General features: G+C 41.8%; 1 long non-coding RNA gene across 1 annotated transcript; it reads right to left on the bottom strand.

Moving 5' to 3' along the window:
* Positions 1-9,395: 9,395 nt before the first annotated feature.
* LOC310999070 lies at positions 9,396-15,989 on the bottom strand. Its single transcript, XR_014596026.1, has 3 exons — positions 15,866-15,989; positions 12,533-12,602; positions 9,396-10,107 (listed from the first exon to the last, which is right to left on the bottom strand). It is a non-coding gene; the product is annotated as an uncharacterized lncRNA (long non-coding RNA).
* Between the last annotated feature and the right edge of the window lie 7,381 nt (positions 15,990-23,370).

Below are 23,370 nucleotides of genomic sequence, written 5' to 3'. Positions count from 1 at the left end.
TCCTACTTTGTGCCATGGTGCTGTTGGCACCTCAGCTACCACCATAGGCTCTTTGCTCTGCTTGTTCCTGTGTTTCAATCAAATCTTTATTGTCATATATACTGAAGACAGCGTCACACAGTACAATGAAATTCTTACTCTGTGATAATACCTCCGGCAACATTATAAAAAAACAAGTAATAATAAAAACAACACTAATTAAAATAACAACAATGGATAAATAAATAGTGCAAGAGCAGTTATAAATAGATAATGTAAAACAATAAAAGATAGTGCAAATGCAGCTAAAGTGGCATAGGGCAATCTGCAGAGGTAGGGGGCAGGGGCAGTGGGAGGGTTTTGTTCAGGAGTCTGACAGCTTGGGGGAAAAAGCTGTCCTTCAGCCTGGTTGTTCTGGCTGCTAGGCTCCTGTATCTTTTCCCGGATGGCAGGAGCTCGAACAGTTTGTGTTGTGGGTGGGTGATGTCTTTTATGATTTTGTGAGCCCTCCTGAGAACTCTGGTGTTATTGATGTCCTCCAGTGTAGGCAGTGCTGTCCCAATGATCTTTTGTGCTGTCTTCACTACACGCTGTAAGGCTTTCCTGTCCTGAGCTGTGCTGTTACCAAACCAGACTGTGATGGAGTAGCTGAAGATGCTCTCAACTGTGCATCTGTAGAAGTTGCTGAGGATGTGGCTTGGCATGCCAAACTTCTTCAGCCTTCTCAGGAAGTACATACGCTGTCGGGCTTTCCCCACCAGGTCTGAGATGTTATTAGACCAGCTGAGGTCTTCAGAGATTTTGATGCCCAGAAATTTAAATGTGGCGACTCTCTCCACCTCAGTCTCATCAATGAGAAGTGGCGCGTGCTGACCTCTCTTCCTCCGTGTGTCCACAATCATCTCCTTTGTTTTGTTGTTATTTAGGGAGAGATTATTGTCCTTGCACCACTTCACAAGGTCAGCTACCTCCCTCCTGTATGCTGACTCATCTCCCCCAGAAATCAGTCCAATGACTGTAGTGTCGTCCGCAAATTTTATAATACTGGTGTTATGCTGGGAGGCGGTACAGTCATGAGTGAAGAGTGTATACAGCATTGGACTCAAAACACAGCCTTGTGGGGTTCCTGTGTTTATGGTTAATGTACCAGAAGTGTTGTTCCCCAGTCTGACTGACTGAGGTCTACCTGTTAAAAAGTCCAAAACCCAGTTGCAGAGAGTGGATGACACACCTAGAGAGGAAAGCTTGTTGGTAAGCTTAGCTGGTATCACAGTGTTAAAGGCCGAGCTGTAATCAATGAACAGCAGTCGGGCATAACTGTTCTTATTCTCTAGGTGTGTGAGAACCGTGTGTATTGTTGTGCTGACAGCGTCTTCTGTTGACCTGTTTGGTCTGTAAGCAAACTGAAGAGGGTCCAAGGTGTCGGGTATGAATGACTGAATGTGGCTCATGATGATCCTCTCGAAGCATTTCATCACTATAGGAGTCAATGCAACGGGCCGGTAGTCATTCAGACAGTTTGCCTTTCCCTTTTTTGGTAATGGAATGATGGTGGTAATTTTGTAGCAGGTGGGGACTGTGGCTTGAGACAGAGAGAGGTTAAATATGTCTGCTAGGACCCCAGCAAGCATTGAAGAGCAGGTTTTAAGTGTACGGCCCTCGATGTTGTCAGGGCCGGCTGCTTTCCGGGGATTTATTCTCCCCAGGGTCCTCGCCACATCTGTAGCTGAAATGATGAGTGATGGTGGTGAATTCTGACCCTTGCCTTCTCTTTCAGTCAGCTCGGTGTTGTGGGCCTCGAAGCGGGCATAGAATTCATTAAACTCATCTGGTGAGAAGTTGCTACCAGTGATGGTCCCTCTGCTTCTGTCTCTATAGCCTGTGATGTTTTCAAGTCCATGCCACATGCGCCGAGTGTCAGCGGAGGTGTAATGCCCTTCCAGTTTCTGTGTATATTGCTTTTTGGCTTCTCTGATGGCTCTGCGCAGGTCGTATCTGGATCTTTTGTAGTCAGTGACATCACCTGAAGCATATGCCCTGGAGCGAGCATGCAGTGCAGAGCGAACCTCCGAGTTAATCCATGGTTTATGGTTAGGATATGACCAAATGTGTTTTAAAGGCACGATGTTGTCAGTGCAGGTGCTGATGTAGCTGGAAACCACTGAACTGTACTCCTCTAGATTGACAATGCCGTCCTCATTTGTAGCAGCTGTCTTAAAAACATCCCACTGAGTGCACTGAAAGCAGTCCTGAAGCTCCTGTTCAGATTCTTCTGTCCATGCTTTAACAGTTCTTTTTACAGTGGGGGCTTGTTTGAGGAGCTGTCTATATGCTGGGTAGAGGAAAACAGAGATGTGATCGGACTGGCCAAAATGGGGGCGGGGTACAGCCTTATACCCCCCCTTCACGTTACAGTAGACATGGTCTAAAATGTTCTTTCCCCGTGTAGGGAAGGTAACGTATTGTTGATAAGATGGCATCACAGTCCTTAGGTTACAGTGGTTGAAGTCGCCAGCTACTATAAAGGCTGCTTCAGGGTGTTTGTTTTCTTGTGCATTAATAGCGTCATACAGTGTCCTGAGTGCTGCCGAGGGATTTGCGTGGGGGGGGATGTAAACAGCCACGATATAAAACCGCATTGAATTCCCTCGGAAGATAGAATGGTCTGCATTTCAGCATCAGATACTCTATGTCCCCAGAACAGTGTTTATCAACAGTCTGTACATTTGAGCACCAACGGTTGTTAATGTAAATGCAGGTACCCCCACCTTTTAGCTTCCCAGATGACGCTGTGCGGTCTGCACGGTGAATGGAGTGTGTATTCAGCCGAACAGCTGATTCCGGGATATTGTCCGATAGCCAGGTTTCAGTAAAAATAAGTGCACAGCAGTCTCTCATTTCTCGCTGGGATATAATCCTGGTTCTGAGTTCGTCAGTCTTATTTTCCAGAGATCGGACATTAGCAAGCAACAGGCTGGGAAGGGGTGGTCTGCTAGCCCTAGCCTTTAGCCTAGCATGTAGCCCACCTCTCTTGCCTCGTCGCCGCCGCCGTTTTGGTCTCTGCTTCCCCCGGCTGTGTGCGCTCGGTTCCGTGGTGAGCAGACCCGGTCTGCGGGCGTTGCAGCGCAGGGGGTAATCCAGGTCCAACAGGTCGAGGTTAATGCGTTGAGGTTGCTTGCCAATCTCAAGCAAGGTTTCTCTGCCGTACGTGATCAGTGCCGATGTAATTTGCACGTCAAAAAACTTAAAGAGCAACAGAAAAATAAACAAACACAAACATTTGCCGGAGAAGCGCACAGAGACGTTCGCCACGGTGGGCGCCATCTTAATTTCTGGCATGTTTCACATTTACTTATAAGTGTTTCAATGTCTTTGTTCAGTCCGGGCCAGAAAACCGTGTCTCTCGCCCTCCTTTTGCACTTTTCGATGCCGAGATGGCCTTCATGTATCCTGTGCAACATGTCCATTCTCAAAGCCCGTGGAATAACAATCCTGCCCTTTTTTAACAGCAGACCATCCACAGTACTAAGCTCACCTCTGACATGGTAAAATTGTGGACATGAACCAGCTGGCCATCCCTCATCCATGTTCTTCATGACATGCTGTAGCTCAGCATCCGTTGCTGTAGCCTCCGCTATTTGTCTTGACTTTGTGTCCGACACAGGCAGTGTAGCCGACACCATGTTCACGTGACACTGTATGTCCTCGTCTGTTGCACTCACACTGTCGCCTGTAGTTGCTCTGGATAGGGCGTCAGCAAGGACTAGGTGTTTACCTGGAGTATATATCAGTTCAAAATCATACCTTTGCATCTTCATCATTAACCGCTGAATCCGTGGAGACATTTCATTCAGATTCTATTTGATGATGGCGACCAGCGGTCGATGATCAGTTTCGACTGTGAAAGCCGGCAGGCCGTACACGTAGCTATGAAACCGCTCCAAACCATACGCCAGTCCCAAACATTCTTTTTCGATCTGAGCGTATCGGCATTCAGTTTTTGTCATAGCCCGAGATGCATAGGCTACCGGTTTCCAGTGCTCACCCTCAGCCTGGAGTAGAACGGCACCAATACCATCTTTGGAAGCATCTGTAGACACTTTTATCCTCTTCGTGTGGTCATAAAATGACAACACAGGTGCTGTGCTCAGTGTGTCCTTGAGTTTTTGCCACTCATGCTCATGTTTCACTGTCCATTTAAACTCACAGTCCCTGTGCAGAAGCTCTCGGATGCATAATGTCTTTGCTGTCAGATTGGGAATGAATTTACCTATGAAATTCACCATCCCCATGATGCGTAGCACCCCTGTCTTGTCTGTGGGCCTTGGCATGTTCTGCTGTATTGCATGTATTTTGTCTTTATCTGGTTGGACACCACGTGCAGACAGCTTGTCTCCCAGGAAGAGGATCTCTTGAACGCCAAACTCACATTTACTCCTGTTGAGTTTCAGTCCATACTTTTGTATGCGCTCCATAACTCTGTTCAGCCTCTCGTTGTGCTCTTGGGCTGTGGACCCCCATATGATGATGTCATCAATGTAGACTCGAATTCCATCCAAGCCCTCGATGATCTGCTCCATCGCTCTGTGAAATATTTCAGGTGCTGACTTGATTCCAAAAGGCAGTCTGAGAAAGCAGTGTCTGCCGAAGGGCGTATTAAAGGTACAGTACTTGGTGCTGCTTTCATCCAGTTTCAGCTGCCAGAAGCCTTGTGAGGCGTCAAGCTTTGTGAAGTAGTTGGCACCTGACATTTCACTGATGATCTCTTCACGTGTAGGTATTTGATAATGTTCACGCTTTATGCTCTCATTTAGGTCTTTAGGGTCCATACATATTCTCAACTCACCATTCTTTTTCTTTGTGATGACCAATGAGTTGACCCAGTCTGTAGGCTCATTAACCTTTTTGATGACTCCTATCATGATCATTCTGTCGAGTTCTTTCTTTAGGCAGTCTTTCAGCGGCGCCGGAACTCTGCGTGCTGCATGCACAACTGGTTGGGCTCCTTCTTTCAACTGTATTTTATATGTGAAGGGCAAAACACCAAAACCCTTGAAAACATCTGAAAAGTTCTGAACAATTGTGTCCATAGAGTCATTTGTTGGGTTTATGGTTGGAACGATGCGATACACTCTTTTCACAAGCCCCAGTTCTTCACAGGCTCTGTCACCAAGAAGTGATTCACGTCCCTCATTCACAACAAAGAAGGATAGGTGGTGCACTTTTCCTTTAACTGTGACACTCAACCTGCATGTGCCCAAACATTTGATTGGCCGCCCATTGTAGTCTTTCAGTCCAGATTCTTTTCTTTTTATTTGTGGCTTATTTTTCATTGCCTTTACATCACACATGCTTATGAGATTTGCTTTCGCACCAGTGTCCAATCTCATGGTGACTACAGTCCCATTTATCATTAGAGGAGCTATCCACTTATCTTCTGTAGTGACATCATTTACATTGTCTGGCTTATTTATTTGTTCACTTTCACAATTCACCATTCCAACAAAGAACGTGTCACTTAGATCAGGCTCGTCTATTAAGTTTACAGTTTTTTTCTTTCTTCCACTCTTTCCGTTTGGAGAAGCATTGTTTAGCAAAATGATTCTTGCCTTGGCAAGTGGAGCATTGCTTACCAAACGCTGGACACTGTCTAGGCTTGTGCTGTGAGCCGCAGCGCTTGCAGTTTATCATCACGTCCTCCTGCTGTGCAGGCCGGGTCTGTGTGCGCCGTCTCCGCTGATACGACACTGCTCCAACCGCTGCCGCGCTGTCGCTCTGCGCCGAGGCGACTGCAGACATCTCGCTGAACGTCCTCACGTGCCTTTGGGACAGCTCACTGGCCTGGCAGATCTTAATGGCTCCTGCCAGCGTCAGCTCCATCTCCCGTAGTAGCCTCTCTCTGACCTTTTTATCCTCCACGCCGAATACAATCTGGTCCCGTATCATGGAGTCCGTCAGCATTGCAAAGTTGCAGGACTGCGCCTTTAGCCGCAAGTCCGTCAGGAAGCTATCGAAGGGCTCATGCTGCCGCTGTGTACGAGACCGAAACACGTACCTCTCATACGTCTTGTTCTTCTTCGGAGAACAGTGAGTATCAAACTTGCTAAGCACTACATCCAACTTTTCATTATCTTCAGGACTGTCCAACACGAACGTGTTAAATACTTCTATGGCCTGTGGCCCTGCCATTGTTAGCAGCAGCGCTACCTTTCTTGCTTCTGTCTTCGCCTCGAGTCCCGTAGCCGAAACATAAAGGTGAAACCGCTGTTTGAAGGTGCGCCAGTTCTCGTCGACATTCCCCGTCAGTTTCAAACTTTCCGGTGATTTTAAATCCATGTCGCCCATTCGAGTTTACTCCTGGTACCATGTCATGTTCGTGTTCCAAGGATGAGGCCGTGTTGATAGCAAGTAACTTAGTTTAATGTCTCACGTTCTCAACAACATACATGTGGCTCCATGCAGTCTTGCTCTACCCCGTTATCTGGTACGGTAAGCTGACTATTAACCAGTACTGCCGCCTAGCGGTCAAACATGTAATAACATCTAATCATAACAATGTGTTTGAAGCGTCGCACCGGACACCCAGCAACACTTTGATTAGTGTCGGGGCGGAGGGTTGAGTGTCCAGTAGAGCAGCAGGCCAGTGAGGAGACAGAGGAGGCTCCAGCAGCTTCATGAGCAGAGTTGAGCCAGAGCAACGTGATGTCACTCCGGTAAGAAAGGAGGAGAAAACTCTGAATGTAAAAAAAAAAAAAAAAAAAAAAAAAAACTCCGAATGTGGAAACACGGAGCTGCTCGTGTTGTTTATTCTGCGGTAACACGTCTTATGTTGTGGTATATTGATGTATTGATGAAAAGAAGGGATCACCGCCGACACGTCTTCACTTGTATTTAAAAATAAGTTTATTAACAAGTAGAAGAACAGTGTACAAAAAATGCCGAATCCTGAAGCATCCCTGGTGCCAAAGTGAGATCTTCCTCCTATGGCTCAACACCATGATCATATATACTTTCTAACTCCAAAACTCCACCTTCTCCCAACATAAGGATATAGCTTACCATAATAGGCATTAAGTGTTCAACATTAACATGAACAATCCATGTATCTGTTAATCTCTAAACAATTCCTGTAAGTGTTTAACATACGCAGTTCATGTCTTGCGTCTATGGATATGAGACAGGATCTAGCCTATAGAGTTTTACGACCTTGCATTCTTACTCCGGACGAGGCTAACATAAACTTAAGCAAGGCTCTCACAGGAAAAATGTGAACAACAGGAAAGATATTCTCCTAGGGTGCATTTCACAAGAGCCACTTATTATCTAATCTATTACTGTTACTAAACACCTAATGCAACATCTTTATATATCTATAAATGTATGTGCGTCTTTCTCTTCTTATAACATCTACCTTCGATTTGTTTACTTCTAAGCAAAACATATCTATGAAGCAGAGCACCAATTCACACTTTCCTTCAATTCCCAAAAAAAAGGCACACATACAAAGAATAAACATAATACATGATGTTAAAGCTAAAATTTCAGGTGAATAATACACTACAATGTTGACTGGTCTACAGCGTGAAGAACATGCGCTAGGCTGCTGTAGATGCAGGGTTGTGTGTGTGTCAGCGCTGTACACAGACACACGCACACACGGGGCGCAGCGTCGGAGCAGTGAAGTGAAACAATAACCTGATCACCTGAGCTGACGTGAACTGTGAATCAGAGCACTAAAACTTTAACAGTAAAAAAGCTAAATATTCATCAAGAACCATATCCTATTATCAAGATAACAGATGTTGATGTAGGCTACAGCTGCCTAATCCCTCTGCAGGTAGCCCAGTCCTAACTAATGCAATCTAACATTGAACAGAGAGGCATGAACATCTTTATAATGAAAATATTATAATTTTTTTTTTTAATGATTAAAATAAAAATAAAATATTAATATTCTTTAAAATGAAATGAACAGAATGGTGTTTCTGGAGAGTTAAAAAATAAGAAAACAACAACTATGTAAATCAAACCAAACTGTGGACTTGTGAACTGTCTCACTCTCAGTGAACATGAAAGTGAACTCTCCCAAACTGAAGCCTTCTCTGTTATTCAGGATTTAGTCAGGATGCTCCTCCAACTGGCAGCATCAGCTGTGTTGCAGTAGTGACTGTGGAGCTTCCTAAATGCCCCCTGCTTTCAGTTCAGTCCTCAATCTTTATCATTAAATTAAAAAAAAAAGCTCTGAGAACGCATCATTTGGTCGATGTAGGGATGAAGGTGGGCCGCGAACATTGTTTAGATTTTCAAGTGGGCCCCGAGTTGGAAAAGGTTGGGAACCCCTGGTTTAGAGGAACCGGTGGAACTAGAAATGTCTGTGTTAGCTACAACTGATCCTGTGTCTCCGAGCTCCTCATAAAAAACAGAACAACAGCCACACTTCCATTCTCCCACAAGAACACAGACCAACATAGAGCATAGACAACATGATGTCATACCATTAAATAAGTTCAAATAAGTTGAGTTGAGTTTAAAATTAAAATGAATATTAAAACCCTAAAGTAAAAAACCTCACCAAGCTGACGATGAGCCATGTTTGTCTTTTCCAGGTGGACGATGTGTTGAGTCTCTGCTGCTGAAGTTCTGTCAATACATTAAGTTTCATTTTCTCTGCTTCATAATCTGACTAAAGGACCATAAAACTCATATTCAACTCACATCTTATCAATGTTTAACAGTAGATAAACTTTACTGGCTCATAATGAGACACCAGATAGAGACCCATTGTCAGTGACTGTGTTATCTTGTTTTTAGTTTCACAATCACACACTGATATGGACCATAAGAACCCATGAGTCATAAAGTGCAGGCTGTGACTGGTACCAGGGTCGAGGTCCAAGGACTCATCTAACTGGTCCTCGTCCTTGTTGCTGCAGCAGAGGAACCAGACGATGGCAGCACAGAGGAAACATCATCATCATCATTCACACACACAAAAATCATTATTGATTTGATAGCTCATATTGCGGCCAATTTCAGCTGACTGGAGCTTCTGGTAGGAGCCACTGACATACAGTACAGTACGCTCTGGTGGACAAGTTGTGACCTGCACATTCACCACGCTATGAGATAATAACACAACGTTACCACACAGAGTTGTTTTAGAGGGAAATACAGAGACTGTTGATGAAAAACTGTCCCTGAAGGCAACGTGCATCAGTGGTTTTACATGAATTTCCCTCTAAAACAACTCTGTCTTATTAAAGGTAACGAACCTACTGCTATGACTATAGGGATTATGGCAATGGGCCAATTCGACTAAATGTTGAACTCTCCCTTTAAGGTGAGTGGATCAATAACGAGAAGAAGAAACAGATTCAGTTGTTTTATTCAAAAACACGACGACAGAGAAACGATCAGGAATAAAAAAATAAAATCCACTCAGCACCACGACACACACACACCCCGCTATTTACACACACACACACACACACACACACACACACACACACACACACACACACACACACACACACACACACACACACACACACACACACACACAGACACACACACACACACACACACACACACACACACACACACACACGGAGCGGGAGGGGGCGGGGCCACAGACCGACAGCTGACAGGTGAGGGGGCGGGGCTTAAAACTAAAGGTTCATGTCGTAACAGTCACTTTGGTACAAAACAAAAACCCAAAAACAAAAAAAAACAAAAAGAGAAAGAAAGAAGGAAGAGAACGGTCCAATCAGAGAGGGAGCTGCAGCTGCGGCGTCTCCATAGCAACGGCTGCCTGCCGCTGAGCCGAGGCTCATGGGAAACGAAGCGTTTAGTTTTTAGAGTCAGACTGAAGCCGCCTCGGGGTCGAGTCATGTGACCGGGCTGCTGCTGCTGCTGCTGCTGCTGCTGCTGCTGCTGGTGACGTCATCAGCCCGTTGCCGTGGCGACCGGAGGGGGCGGGGCTAGAGGGCGGGGTCAGAGGTCAGAGGTCAGGGTGTGACTCAGGGTGGCTCTTCTACTCGTCGTCGTCGTCGTCACCGTCACCGTCGGCGGCGGCGGCGGCGGCTTCACGCTTCCTCTTCTCCCCCTGGACCGCTGCTCCGTCCTCATCTGGAAACAAGAAGAAAACTCTGAATGTTTCATATCTGAAAACATCGATCTGATGCGTTTTACACTAGCTAAAAGATACATGTTATTATTTAAAAAAAATCTATTTATATACATAATATAATTTTTTATTTTTTTATTTTTTTGGGGGTAGTCTACTTGCCAACAATGAGTACCAGGAAATGTTGAGTACCCCAAAGTTTTATGTTAGAAATAGATAGTATGGGTCCCCAGTATTCAGAAACTGCCGGATGCTAACTTATATATATTGGGCAATTAGCATAACAGACATAATTAGCATAAATTAGCATAATTGCCTATATGGGCAATATTTCAACAAAATTGACTTGGCTGATCTGGGCAATATTGGAGTGGTTTTAGGGGTTATTGATGATGCTGAATCCATTTCTGACATTTTCAAAATGCAAAATGGCTGTCTAAACCGGTGACCAGATTTTGGTCCATCAAAATCGGCCCACTGGCGGTTAAAATGTGGTCACTTCCGGTTTAGACAGCCATTTTGAATTTTGAAAATGTCAGAAATGGGCTGTTTTCGAAACCGCATACTACCGTACTGCCTACTACTACATACTGCGTTATATGTACTGTATACTGCATACTGAATGTGGGATTCAGTCTGCAGTATACCAGTTTCCCAGAATGCATTTCACGGCAACCGGTAGCAGTAGCTGTAAAACAGGCTAAAAGCTGTTTTATTTCTCGCTCTAGCGCTGTTATTATGTAACTTTATTAAGTTTTAATATGTTTTCATGTGAGAAAGTAACTGTTTAGATCTCAAATCTACGGCCAGTTGATCCAAACGACGGCTGTTTAGAAGTTTGCTCCGATGTTTTTCAGAGAAGTGAAGCTCTGCAGCGACCGGGACATCACAGAGGCACAGAGAGCTGCTTGGCCGGCCAACCCCCGTCGTCATCCCGGGGGAGAAAACCATCGCTAATTAACTTACCCGCAGGTTTTTAAAGGTTTACCACCGGCTGGTTAAATTATTTTTAGGAGAAAAATGTTGGTCTCATTGATGAAATCTCAATTGTGGCAGTAGCATTAGTTTGTTTGAATGTAAAGTGAAGCTTCCTGTGTGTGAGCAGCGCTGCCTCGGGGCTCTGGAGCCTAACGTTACGTACAGAAATCACCACATTTACAAAAAATAAATAAATATTTTACAATGAACCGATCAGTCTGCATTAAAGCAGAAGTAAGTGATATATTTGTGTTAATCTAAGTCTTAAATAGTTATATCTTCCGACAGCAATCACTTACATAGAGTGTTTGGACTGAAACACGGGTCTGTCAGTCACTCTGCTCTGCTCTGAGCCGAAGAGAAAACATTTATCGTATCCTACAGTTTTTATCCAATGAGGAGAGAGAACGGCATGCAGGGCTGTGTGTGCAGCCAAGGAACGCCGTGAATGTGGTGACGTAGCGACGAGGACTGTTATGGTGCGTTCAAGGAAACTCGTATTTTTCCGACCGTGAAGTGGTACCAGTTCGATCTGGTACGAGTTCACGGGTCAGAAGTTACGAGTGGCCGTTATAGTGACTTTCACCGGTAAAACAGGTCGGAAAAACACGAGTGGGTTGCCTGGAACGCTACAAAGTCGTAAGTTGTGACTTGAAGCTGTAATTTACGATTTCAAAAGCCTGCCTGGAACGCAGCATTAGCCAAAACGACCGGACCACTCACTTCTGCTTTAAGTTTTATTTTATTAAACTATAGTTACGGTACACGGCTACACTACTGTCTTTGGTTACGCTCTGGTTACGTTAGGACGGCAGGGGAGCGTTGCATTGTGGGATACAGTAGGCGATGTAGACTGGTCAGATACATACTGGAGATATTTTCCGAATCAGTACGACATCCGGGAACTTTTCGCATACTGCAGATTTTGCTTTTGTTCGCATACTGCATACTGCATTTTGGCCAAATCAGTACGTACTAGCAGTATAGTATGCGGTTTCGAATACAGCCTTGGATTCAGCATCATCAATAACCCCTAAAACCACTCCAATATTGCCCAGATCAGCCAAGTCAATTTTGTTGAAATATTGCCCATATAGGCAATTATGCTAATTTATGCTAATTATGTCTGTTATGCTAATTGCCCAATATATATAAGTTAGCATCCGGCAGTTTCTGAATACTGGGGACCCATACTATCTATTTCTAACATAAAACTTTGGGGTACTCAACATTTCCTGGTTCACAATGGAGCCCTATGGGCTGGCAAGTAGACGGGGGGGGGGGGGGGGGGGGCTATCGGCCGATTTATCGGCTATCGGCTTTTTCCTGCTCCAAACTATCGTTATTATATCGGAATTTAAAAATCCACTATCGGTCGACCTCTAGTGTGTGACATTGTGATTGTTGATGTTTCACTGTGTGTGTGTGTGTGTGTGTTGTAACTCCTACCTCCATCTTCATCCTCCTCCTCCTCGTCCTCCTCTTCCTCCTCCACATAGTCTCCATCGTCTTCCTCGTCCTGATCAAACAACAACAACAACAACAACAACACTGAGTCAACGGCACCCCCTGCTGCTCACACAACAGATCTGACCCACACTGATGATGTCATAGGTCAGAGGTCACACTGATGATGTCAGAGGTCAGAGGTCACAGAGATACAGAGTCAGTTCACTAATACAGTTCAGTTTTATTCAGCTTTTTGGATTTATTTTATTTTTTTCTTTCTCTTGTGGGGTTTTATTCTGAAAAACCAAGCGACCATCCTGTCTGCACGGCTCTTCCTGTTCTGGGGGTTTTATGCTGGGATTGATTTTTATTTATGAATAAATTTTTCATTTGAATTGAATTGTCAAAAAAAAGAAGAAAAAAAGAGTCAGTTAACAAGAGGACATTGAAATACACTGAATGAATGAATTTAACTTGTAGACATGAGCTCCTAGCTGCGTCTGTATCTAGACCCCATCACTGAGGATCAATAACAAGATAACACTTTAAATAAATAAGAGTTTAGATTTATAAATGATATGACTGAAACGTGTCATAGGAAGAGATTTCACTGCTTTTGTTTCATCTGGTTTTCATTATTTAGTTGTTGAATCTGTTTCCAGTCTGGAGTCTAGAGCTGCAACTAGACATTATGTTCATTATTCATTAATCTGTCCTTTATTTAAACCATTAATCCATTAGTTGTTTGGTCAATAAAATGTTATAAAATGTTAAAAACCACCAGATGACATCCTCAAATGTCTCGTTTTGTCCACAAACCAAAGAGAGACTCAGTTTGTCGTCATAAAGGAACAAAGAAACCAGAAATATTCACATTGAAGAAGCTGCAATCAGAGAATCTGGACACTGATCAATTTTAAGATTTTTGGCTATTTTTCTTCCTTAACATGTAGTCTTTAATACAAGTCAAACAAAATGGTAGAAAATCCACATTAAGGAGGTTATTTTACATCATTTTGTCTCTTTTGTTGGTAGATTTCTCCTAAATTCGCCAAAAGTTAACACACGCTACTGTGACCAGGGCCGGCCCCTGGCATAAACACTCTATGCGGTTGTTTAGGGCCTCAGCCGACAGGTGGGGCCACATGATCAGAAGGTACTGGGGTTCAATTCAAGTCATTTTAACACTGCGGTCGGCGCGCGCGTTTACGCGACGGTCTTGATATGTTTTTGTTTATATTTCGGTCATTTTACGCCGTAGAAACGCAGTTTAACTGCTCCCGTGACCGAGGGACGGCTCTCCTCTTTCAAATACACCCGCCCTCGATGACCTACGTTATTCACAGCCAGGGTTTGAGAGCCAATAACAGAGCACAGTGCACGCATCGCCCCCTCTCACTGTGCGTAATTGGTTGAATCCGTTGTCCGTCAACTTGAGCATACGTGATTGGTTGAATCGCCTGTCAGTCAACTTCGGCCAACCAATTGGCACTCTGGGATCACTAAGGTCCTTCCTATCACAGTTTTAGCTCCATGGTCTTTACCTACAGCGGCTGGCATGGAGAGAGACGGCAGAGGAGACCGAACCTGTCAATTAAAACAACGGTGAAGCTTCAAACCCACAGAATCGTTAGGAGAGAGAGAGAAGCGGTGATGACGGTGCTTCAGACGCTGAAAGTTTTGACTCATCTGATGAGCATGATTATTAAAAAAAGATATATATATGAGAAAGTTCAGACCTAAACTCAGCTCCAGCTCTGTATACAGACCTGTTGAGCTCTTACACTTTTTTTTTTTTTTACCTTTCACACAGCACAGACACAGTGACAACACACATTATATGAACAATGTAAATTGTGTGTTTTTCATTTATTTATTTCATTGCACAACAATTCAATTTATTTAGTAAATCTTTTTGTTTTAATTTCTCATTTAAAAAATCTGATGAAGCTTTGAAGTCAATATTCAGCTTCTTTTGTCTCACATTTAAGACATTTGGTGAAAATAGAACGGCAGAATGACAACATTTATGCTCAAAAGGCGATTTTACAAAATTTAATTTTAGACTTCTTTTCTACACTTATCTATTACTGTATTCATATCCTATTTAAAGCACCAAAAGAGTTTGTTCTCATGACTGAAGGAGTGTTTTCACAAGGGATTTGAAATTTTTCAGAAAATTTGGCCTAAATTATTTCTTGAGACAGTGTTCTAGGACAAATTGGCCTCAGTGTACTTAGAGCGGAAGATTAGACATAAAACACTTGAGTATTGTTACATCTGTCTATCAAACATGTCTGTATTCAGTTTTAAGCAGTGTATGTGATTTGGTGTTTGCGCTTAGAGTGGGCCACAAACACAAATCTTGTTTAGGGCCACCAAAATGCTAGGGCCGGCCCTGACTGTGACATACTGAGCTGTGCTTGTTGTCTGGCCCAGGTCATGTCAGGTATCATTGTAAAGTTCTTTCTCTCCTGAACAATGATCTGGGCTTCAAAAATTGTCATCTCCTCCGTATCCACAACCAATCGTAAACGTACGATTTACATTAACAATCTATGGAATTTTACAGTGCAAGTCTTTAAAGGCCGTTTTCTCAAAATGAGTTTTTCCTCATACTCAGAACCCAAAATCTCCACTTCAGCAGCACTTACAGACACCAAACCTTCCACTTTGATCCCTTTCTATATTCTGAAGGTTTGTACAGAGGGGATTGTTGATATATCATTCACAGCCTCACTTATACAACATTTTATTACTAAAAACATGGCGAAATTGGATGTTTTAGGGCTGGTGACAGTATTTTCTCATTTACAAAGTAATAAAAAGAGATATCCAAAATCCTCCTCTGGAAAAACTAAAGACTCTAATATGTCAACTAAATGAAACAAGAATTTTGAAAGACGCTTTATCCATTGTTCAGATTTCGGGTCAGGAAATATATGCAAATTAGCGCATATTTCATCAGATATTACCTCATTTACATATTTAAACATAAAATTTGACAAAACTTGTAATACAAAAAATATTTGTCTTAATGTGAGTGATAAACTTGGGAAGTTTCATGGTGAATTCTGTTATTTAAATTTTTTACCCTATTCACCTGTAGTGTCTCCCCTTAAAAACGACTCAAACTGATGATTAGATTATTATTATATCAGAATAGTTGATAGTTAATATAATAATCAGTTATAGTTGCAGCTCTAGTGACGTGTGTGTGTTAAACATCGACTCTCATGTTTCTGTCTGAGAGTTTTCATCGTTGTCGTCAGAGAAATAAAAACTGAAAACGACTCGTGGCCCTGAACGCACCACACACACACACACACACACCTGTATGCCGTCCTTCATCAGGTAGGACAGTCCGACCTCGTCCTCGTCCCCCTCCTCGTCTTCCTCCTCCTCCTCCTCGTCTTCATCGTCGTCGTCGTCGTCGTGGTCTCGCGGCGGCCCCGCCTCCTCGTCCTCGTCTGGAACAAACCGCCGTTAACACACTCACTCTGTTCTGTTCTGTTCCCTTTGTTAATAAAGTTTTCACATTTGGTCCAAGAGTCAGAGTTTCACCTGTTATGACTTTATCTTCATTTATTTAATTTATTTAATTGATCAGATTAAGGAACAAGATGAAGCCAGATCAAACTCTCTGGTCGACCTCTGACCTCTGGTCTGGACCAGTCATTGTATTTACCATCAAGACTGATTAAGTCGTAAGTAGATGACGTCTATCTCTTTCAAGCCTGTGAACAGTAAACCCCTTTTGTCATACTTATTACACACCTTTATAACTGATATGCGCTGGAAATGCTATGTGATAGTAGTGCAGAAGTTTAGCAAATCACATTTTTCTTTAAAAAATTTAATCTTTGCTTAAAGCCTTCTATTTTGAAAAAAATATAATCATGTTATTTCCCATGTGCAACAAGATTTATGGGATATCTTCAGAACTCTGGTCTAGAAAATGTCGGACTGCTTCCAGACCCTCCTTGGTACATATAGAGTGCTGATATCTAATGTGATCAAATGATAGTCAGGGTCAAAAGGTTGTTGTTGGACCTTAGACAGTTATTTTTAAAAAATCCATAGTGTCTCTCAGATAGGAAGGCAATTGAACAATTACAGTTCTTAAAAAGTTGTCAACAAAAAGTGAAATAGGTTCAGTAAGGCTATCATTGTCTGGGTGATCTGGAGAAAGGGCCGTTGTCACATTAGCCTACTGTTAGATACTGGGAAAAAAAACAACCACTTAACTTAACTTAACTTAACTTAACTCTAACTTAGCAGCAGCAGTCAAGGTGGCACAATTTATTTACTGTAAATGAAAACTTTGAATTGGTTCAACCAGATCAGGTTCATTTGAAGTCAGGTAGGTTACCCTGGCAATGTTACGTGCCAGTGCTAAATGAACTCCTCCCTAGAGGAAAAAGTAAATAGAGGATAGGCGGTATATACAGTATGTGTGGAGAAGATTCATCAACCAAGGAACAAGAACCAATAATATTTAGAAAACAGAAGAGGGTATAAGGACAAAGGAGGAATGCACTTACACCTTTGGGTCATTTTCAGTCAAATCTTTGATTTCATTGAAGGTAAGTTAAGGTTGTTCATAAACATATCTTGAAATAACGTGATAATTTCACATCTTTTCACGTTATAACGTTATTAAAGTTTCACGTTATTTCAAGATATGATATTTTTGCGTTATAGTTGTAACAATAAACTTTTCATGTAATTACGTGATACTGATCCCTTTTTTTTTCTCGGTGTGGCAGCAATATGCTTCCGTACATCCTAGGCGGCAGCCTTGTAATGGAAGCAGTCACCAACTTACCTCAAACAATGTACCTTGTACCAGATGTGTCTGGTATTGCTAATTTTTGCATGTTGTATCTCACTGAGCATCATTATTAATACTTATTTGTTGCTTTGTTGTGTGTAAAATAAATAAAATGTAGCCTACTGTATGTGGTAATTCACAAAAAATAGGATTTTAAGTGTATTTGACTTATATAATATTAAGTTAGAAATATTGTACTTTTAAATAGACCACAATTTATTTCAATTGTTGATTACTTAAAGCATTTAAGTTTATGTAACTTGTATGGTATGTAACTGACCATTGTATATTTAAGTTGACTATAGCCTACATGTGCAAATTAATTTTCTCTACTGTCAATAACTAAACCATTTGAGGCAATCACCTGATGAAAGTGGGTTAAGTACAATCTTATCCGGGTTGTATAAATCTTTTTTTTTTTTTTTGAAATTGAAACTAAATGTCTGTGGCCATGCCAGGTTGTATATGCATGAATGAATAACTCCACATGTTTTAGTTTATTTTAGCAACACTGCAGACAAACAGTGTTAATGATGTATTCATTTGTCTCCACCAGATCATCCAGACTCCGTCTGCGCAGGAAAACAGCCGGTGTCACATTACTAACAGAGACTGGAAAAAACAACCAGCAGCAGCAGCAGCAGTCCAAGGTGGCACAATTTAATAAATGTAAATGAAATCTTTGAATACCGGTTCAACCAGATCAGGTTAATTTGAAGTCAGGTAGGTTACCCTGGCAATGTTACGTGCCAGTGCTAAATGAACTCCTCCCTAGAGGAAAAAGTAAATAGAGGATACCCGGTATACTGTATATGTGGGGTGGATTCATCAACCAAGGAACAAGAACCAATAATATTTAGAAAACAGAAGAGGGTATAAGGACAAAGGAGGAACACACTTACACCTTTGGGTCATTTTCAGTCAAATCTTTGATTTCATTGAAGGTAAGTTAGGTTGTTCATTTCAGTCATAGTGTCCAGAAAACCCATAGACTAAATTTACTAGTTTATTCCAGGGTTTTTAGCCTAGGAATTACAACATGCAGAAAGGTGATTATGAACTGTGTTCACAAATTGATAACTGAAAACACAAAAAATGATAATACAACCCACCTCCAGTTCTATTGATTCTGCAGTTTTAGTGTGTCTGTTGTGTGTGTGTTTGGTTTTCTCCCTCTCACTTTGCACTTCTCCACCAGATCAACACACCAGCACTTAAAGATGAGTAATAAAGTAACTGAAGTTGATCCAAACAATGGAGAAGAACAACACACAAGTGGTGAGTTTGACCCTTGAGACGCCACTAAGCTTTAAATCACCACTCATTCTGGAAGTTAAACTTTATGACAAGTGCTGCCCCTCTGTAGTTTGATTCCCAATTATGTGTGCATAAATAATATTTCTATTAAAGCAGAAGTAAGGTGAATGTTTGTGTTAATCTAAGTCTTAAATAGTTGTATCTTCCGACAGCAATCACTTCTATAGAGTGTTTGGTCTGAAACACGGGTCTGTCAGTCACTCTGCTCTGCTCTGAGCCCAGGAGAAAACATTTATTGTATCCTACAACACAGACAAGGTGTACTACATGTTAGTTTCCACTGTGTCCACCAAGTGGAGCCAGATACAACACAACAGGCAGACCGCTGTCTGGGTATAAGTCATAGATCCATGGTATAAGTATGAAAATAATCAAGCCACTTCCTGTTTTAATTTGCAAAGCCACACCCTTTTTGGAAATTACACAAATTTTCACAATGTGACATCCTCAGTGGAAGTAGAATTCTGGCACAAGTTCCACCACACACAGACACAAATAATGTGGTATGCTACTATATGGCCATCAATCAATCAATCAATCAATCAATCAATCAATCAATCAATCAATCAATCAAGCAATCAATCAATCAATCAATCAATCAATCAATCAATCAATCAATCAATCAATCAATCAATCAATCAGTTTATTTCGGGCATGTCAATTTAAATAATCATCATCACACTTCATCTTAGTTCAAATAATACAATACACATGGCCGAAAGGGAAAGCGGGAGAAGCAAAAGCTGATCTAGTCCCGCCATGCTTTTAACTTCATAGTGTTTATGTTACAGGTCTCGGATAGAGAACCCACAATAGTGTAAAAACAGAAGACAGAATTAGACAAACAATCATCAAAACCTGATGTATTTATAAATCTAGTGAGAAGAGGGTGATGAGAACAACCTGCTGGGAGGAATAAATAAAAAAAATAAGATGTGAAGCTTCATGTATTCATTACGTGGTGTTGTCAGTACAACCAAATATGGGCATTCAGGTGTGTTTAGTGGTAGACTCTGATCACACATTACACTTTTTTGCCACATTTGACCATGCTTGAGTTATAATAATTAGATTTCTTACTAATAATTCATGAAATTTCAGGTCTGGTGTATTTGTAAAGTTTCGATACATTTAAAAAATGTGATAGCCTACATTTGTACTTCAATTGAGACGCCACTCGTCACAACGCTCTCACTCCATCATCAAGGCTTTGTAGACAAAGCCTGATAAGGGTCAGAACAACCTGCTGGAAAAACATGTTCTAATTTGACAATTTTCTGATGTCTAAGAATGTACATCTCATTATTCTTTTCACTTGTCAGACTTGAGGATTGCCGTTCTGGGAAAATCTGGAGCTGGGAAAAGCGAGCTGTGTAACACCATACTTAAAGAAGATGTGTTCACAATAGGCCACACTTCAAAGTCTGAAACAACAAGATCTCAGAGAGTTACCAGACATGTTCATGGAAGAAGAATCACTTTGATTGACTCTCCTGGTTTCTTTGACACAAAAAAGTCTGAGGAGGAGCTGAGATCTAAAATAGTGAGGCATATGATAGAGTGGGCTCCTGAGATTCATGCTTTTATCATTGTGCTGAAAGTGGAGAAATTCACAGAGCAAGAGAACCAGGTTGTTGACAAAATAAAAGAGTGTTTGGGTCGGGAGGCTTTCAGACATGTTGTAGTTGTCTTCACTCACGGTGACCAACTCGCTGAAGGAATGGAGATTGAGTTTGTCGGTCAGAATGAGAAGCTGAAGGATCTGCTGGAGAAGTGCAGTAATCGGTGCCATGTCATTGATAATAGATACTGGAAGAACAACCAGCAGGATGATGAATACAGGAACAATGAAGTCCAGGTGGAAAGGCTACTTAACACAATACAAGTGATGACAGAAAGAGAAGGAGTCTGCACTAATGTTATGCTACAAGAAGTGGCGAGGAGAATACAACAAGAAGTGGAGAACATCAGACAGACATCACCACACTTGTCAGAGGAGGAAGTCAGACAGAAAGCAGAGGCAATTGTCTTTTCTTATCTCATATGTGTTGGTGTTAACACCAAAGTACTAATGAAAGCTTTGTTTTGTGTGTGTGCTTGTGTTTCAGTAGTTACGGCAGCCCTTGCACCAGGAGGTAGACCTGGTCGAGTTGCAGCAGTTCTTGCACTACTAGAAGCATTTTATAGGAGGTTTTTTTAGATGTAGGAGAGCTGATTGAACAGGATCAGTCAGCAGAGAACATAGCTGGATTGCAAATATGTTGAACAAATGACACAACACAACTGACTTCCAATTAGCTTGATTTTTCTAGGGTTACTGCTGGTACCAAATGGTGCTCCTTTGATCTGGGGGGAGCGGCCTTACAAACACCATGTTTGGAATGGGTGCATTCCAAATTTTCATGAAAATATTTTTAATTTTGCTTTTTTATTTCAGTTTAGTTATAATTCAACGAGTGATTAAGCAGAAAAGGCAGGTAAATGATGATTAAAGTTGACTTGCAACTTAAACCCTCTGAAAATGAGTGTTGCTTCGGTGCAAAACATGAAATATCTTCTGAACCGTTCATGATAGAGACGAGCTGTAAACTGCATCTGAATCGCTGGATTCTCCGCTTTCTGACGGTCATTGAATGGTGCCTCTATGACGAGAAGGAACGAGTACAGAAACAGATGCTAAACCGAGTAGCACCGACGCTAACAGAGCGTAGCATCAATGCTAAACCGAAAATATTTTTAATTTTGCTTTTTTATTTCAGTTTAGTTATAGTTCAACGAGTGATTAAGCAGTTTTAGTTTAGTTTTTAAATAGTTTAAACTTAGTCTTAGTAGGAGGGAAGCCTTGATTTGTACAAGACCTCTCAAGATGAATTTTCAAATTTGTGGGATTTTTCCCTTTCAGTTGCCTCCCACAAATGTTCCTATCAGTCCTCATCACAATGCATTTACTCTTATCGACCTAGGGGTCGTACTCTAAATAGTCCCATGTTGACCTGTGGCATTTTCATTTTTTTTCTATGTCATTCTTATTTTCATTTCAGTCAAGTAAATAACCTTTTCACTGCACGGTTTAGTTTTAGTCTTAGTGTTACTTAGCTATGATAACCCTGATGCATTCAAGGTAAGCCATTGTTTTGACTCAGAAGCAAGTAAGGAGCAAAGTTGCGATCCTTCACTGGAATGAGGCTCATTATGACTGACGTGTCTGGTTTCTTTGACAAAGAGAGATCGGCAAACAAACCAAAGCCTGAGATAATGAGCTGTATCATGGAGTGTGTCAGTCATTGTGCTTTAAGCGGATAAGTTCATAGGGCAGGAGAAGGCTGTCACACAAAATACACCGATATTTATTTGAGGAAGCTTTTTCAAGTAGGCCTATGCAAGAGTTCTCTTCACTCAGGGTAACCCACTGCCTGAAGGACAGAAGATTGAGGACTTTGTCAAGCAGAACAACTCTCTAAAAGATCGAGTGAAGAAGTGTGGCATTCTCTCAACAGGAGGCTGGCTGGTAGCAGATGGAGCAATGCAGCCAAGTATGCACGGGAGGTTTCAATGATGGCAGCAGTGGCCGTCAAAGATGTTTATTCATGAATATGCAAATAGAAAAATTTAAATGTATGATATATATGGTTTCAATCAACACAGCCATGTTTTATGCTTCTTTTTCTTCTCTTATTTTTGTTTTAGTCTGTGTCAAAAACTGACCAGTGTGTACAGTGCACTTATTACTCCCTATAATATAATAATGTATCATTGATAAATTATGAAAGATAATGTTTCTATGTATTTAAATCAAAATGGCTTAAATAACACAGCTTTTCAAACTGCTGCTTGGCTGTGTATACAAATTATATTGGTATGTTGTAAATTGTGTAAATTGTGACCTGATTCAAAAACGATAAATTGTTTGAGCAATATTTCATCTTGTCTTGCCATGTGAAATCAATAAAATGGCACAGATGTGTAATATGGGACATGTGAGTGAACTTCTTCAGTAACAACATGGAGTTGAAGAATAATTATCAAATCTATTCATAATGATTCAAAACATTTCAGGGCAACAATACTCACCAAGTGACAGTAGCATAACAAACCTGTAAACATCCATATCTATAAGTGAAGCAACACACACCATTGAGAAATCTCAAATTAGCACCGAGCTCCATAACATTCTACCAAAGACTCAGCGGTCGTCAAGGTAACGAGAAAGAGCCAATTAACAGACAGTGAGCAGTTCTAGATGGAGAAACTCTCCTGACTCATTGGACAAACCAGCGATGATGATCAATAACTGATGATCAATGATCGACAGGAAGAGAAGAAACAGATTCAGTTGTTTTATTCAAAAACACGACGACAGAGAAACGATCAGGAATAAAAAAATAAAATCCACTCAGCACCACGACACACACACACCCCGCTATTACACACACACACACACACACACACACACACACACACACACACACACACACACACACACACACACACACACACACACACACACACACACACACACACACACACACACACACACACACACACACACACACACACACACCGCTATTACACACACACACACACAGACACTCACACACACTCACACAGACTCACACACACACACACACACACACACACACACAGACACGGAGCGGGAGGGGGCGGGGCCACAGACCGACAGCTGACA

This window comes from Trachurus trachurus (assembly GCF_905171665.1).
Source record: "Trachurus trachurus genome assembly, chromosome: 16".
NCBI classification, from domain to species: Eukaryota; Metazoa; Chordata; class Actinopteri; order Carangiformes; family Carangidae; genus Trachurus; species Trachurus trachurus.
This window is presented reverse-complemented; position numbering and strand designations above follow the sequence as displayed.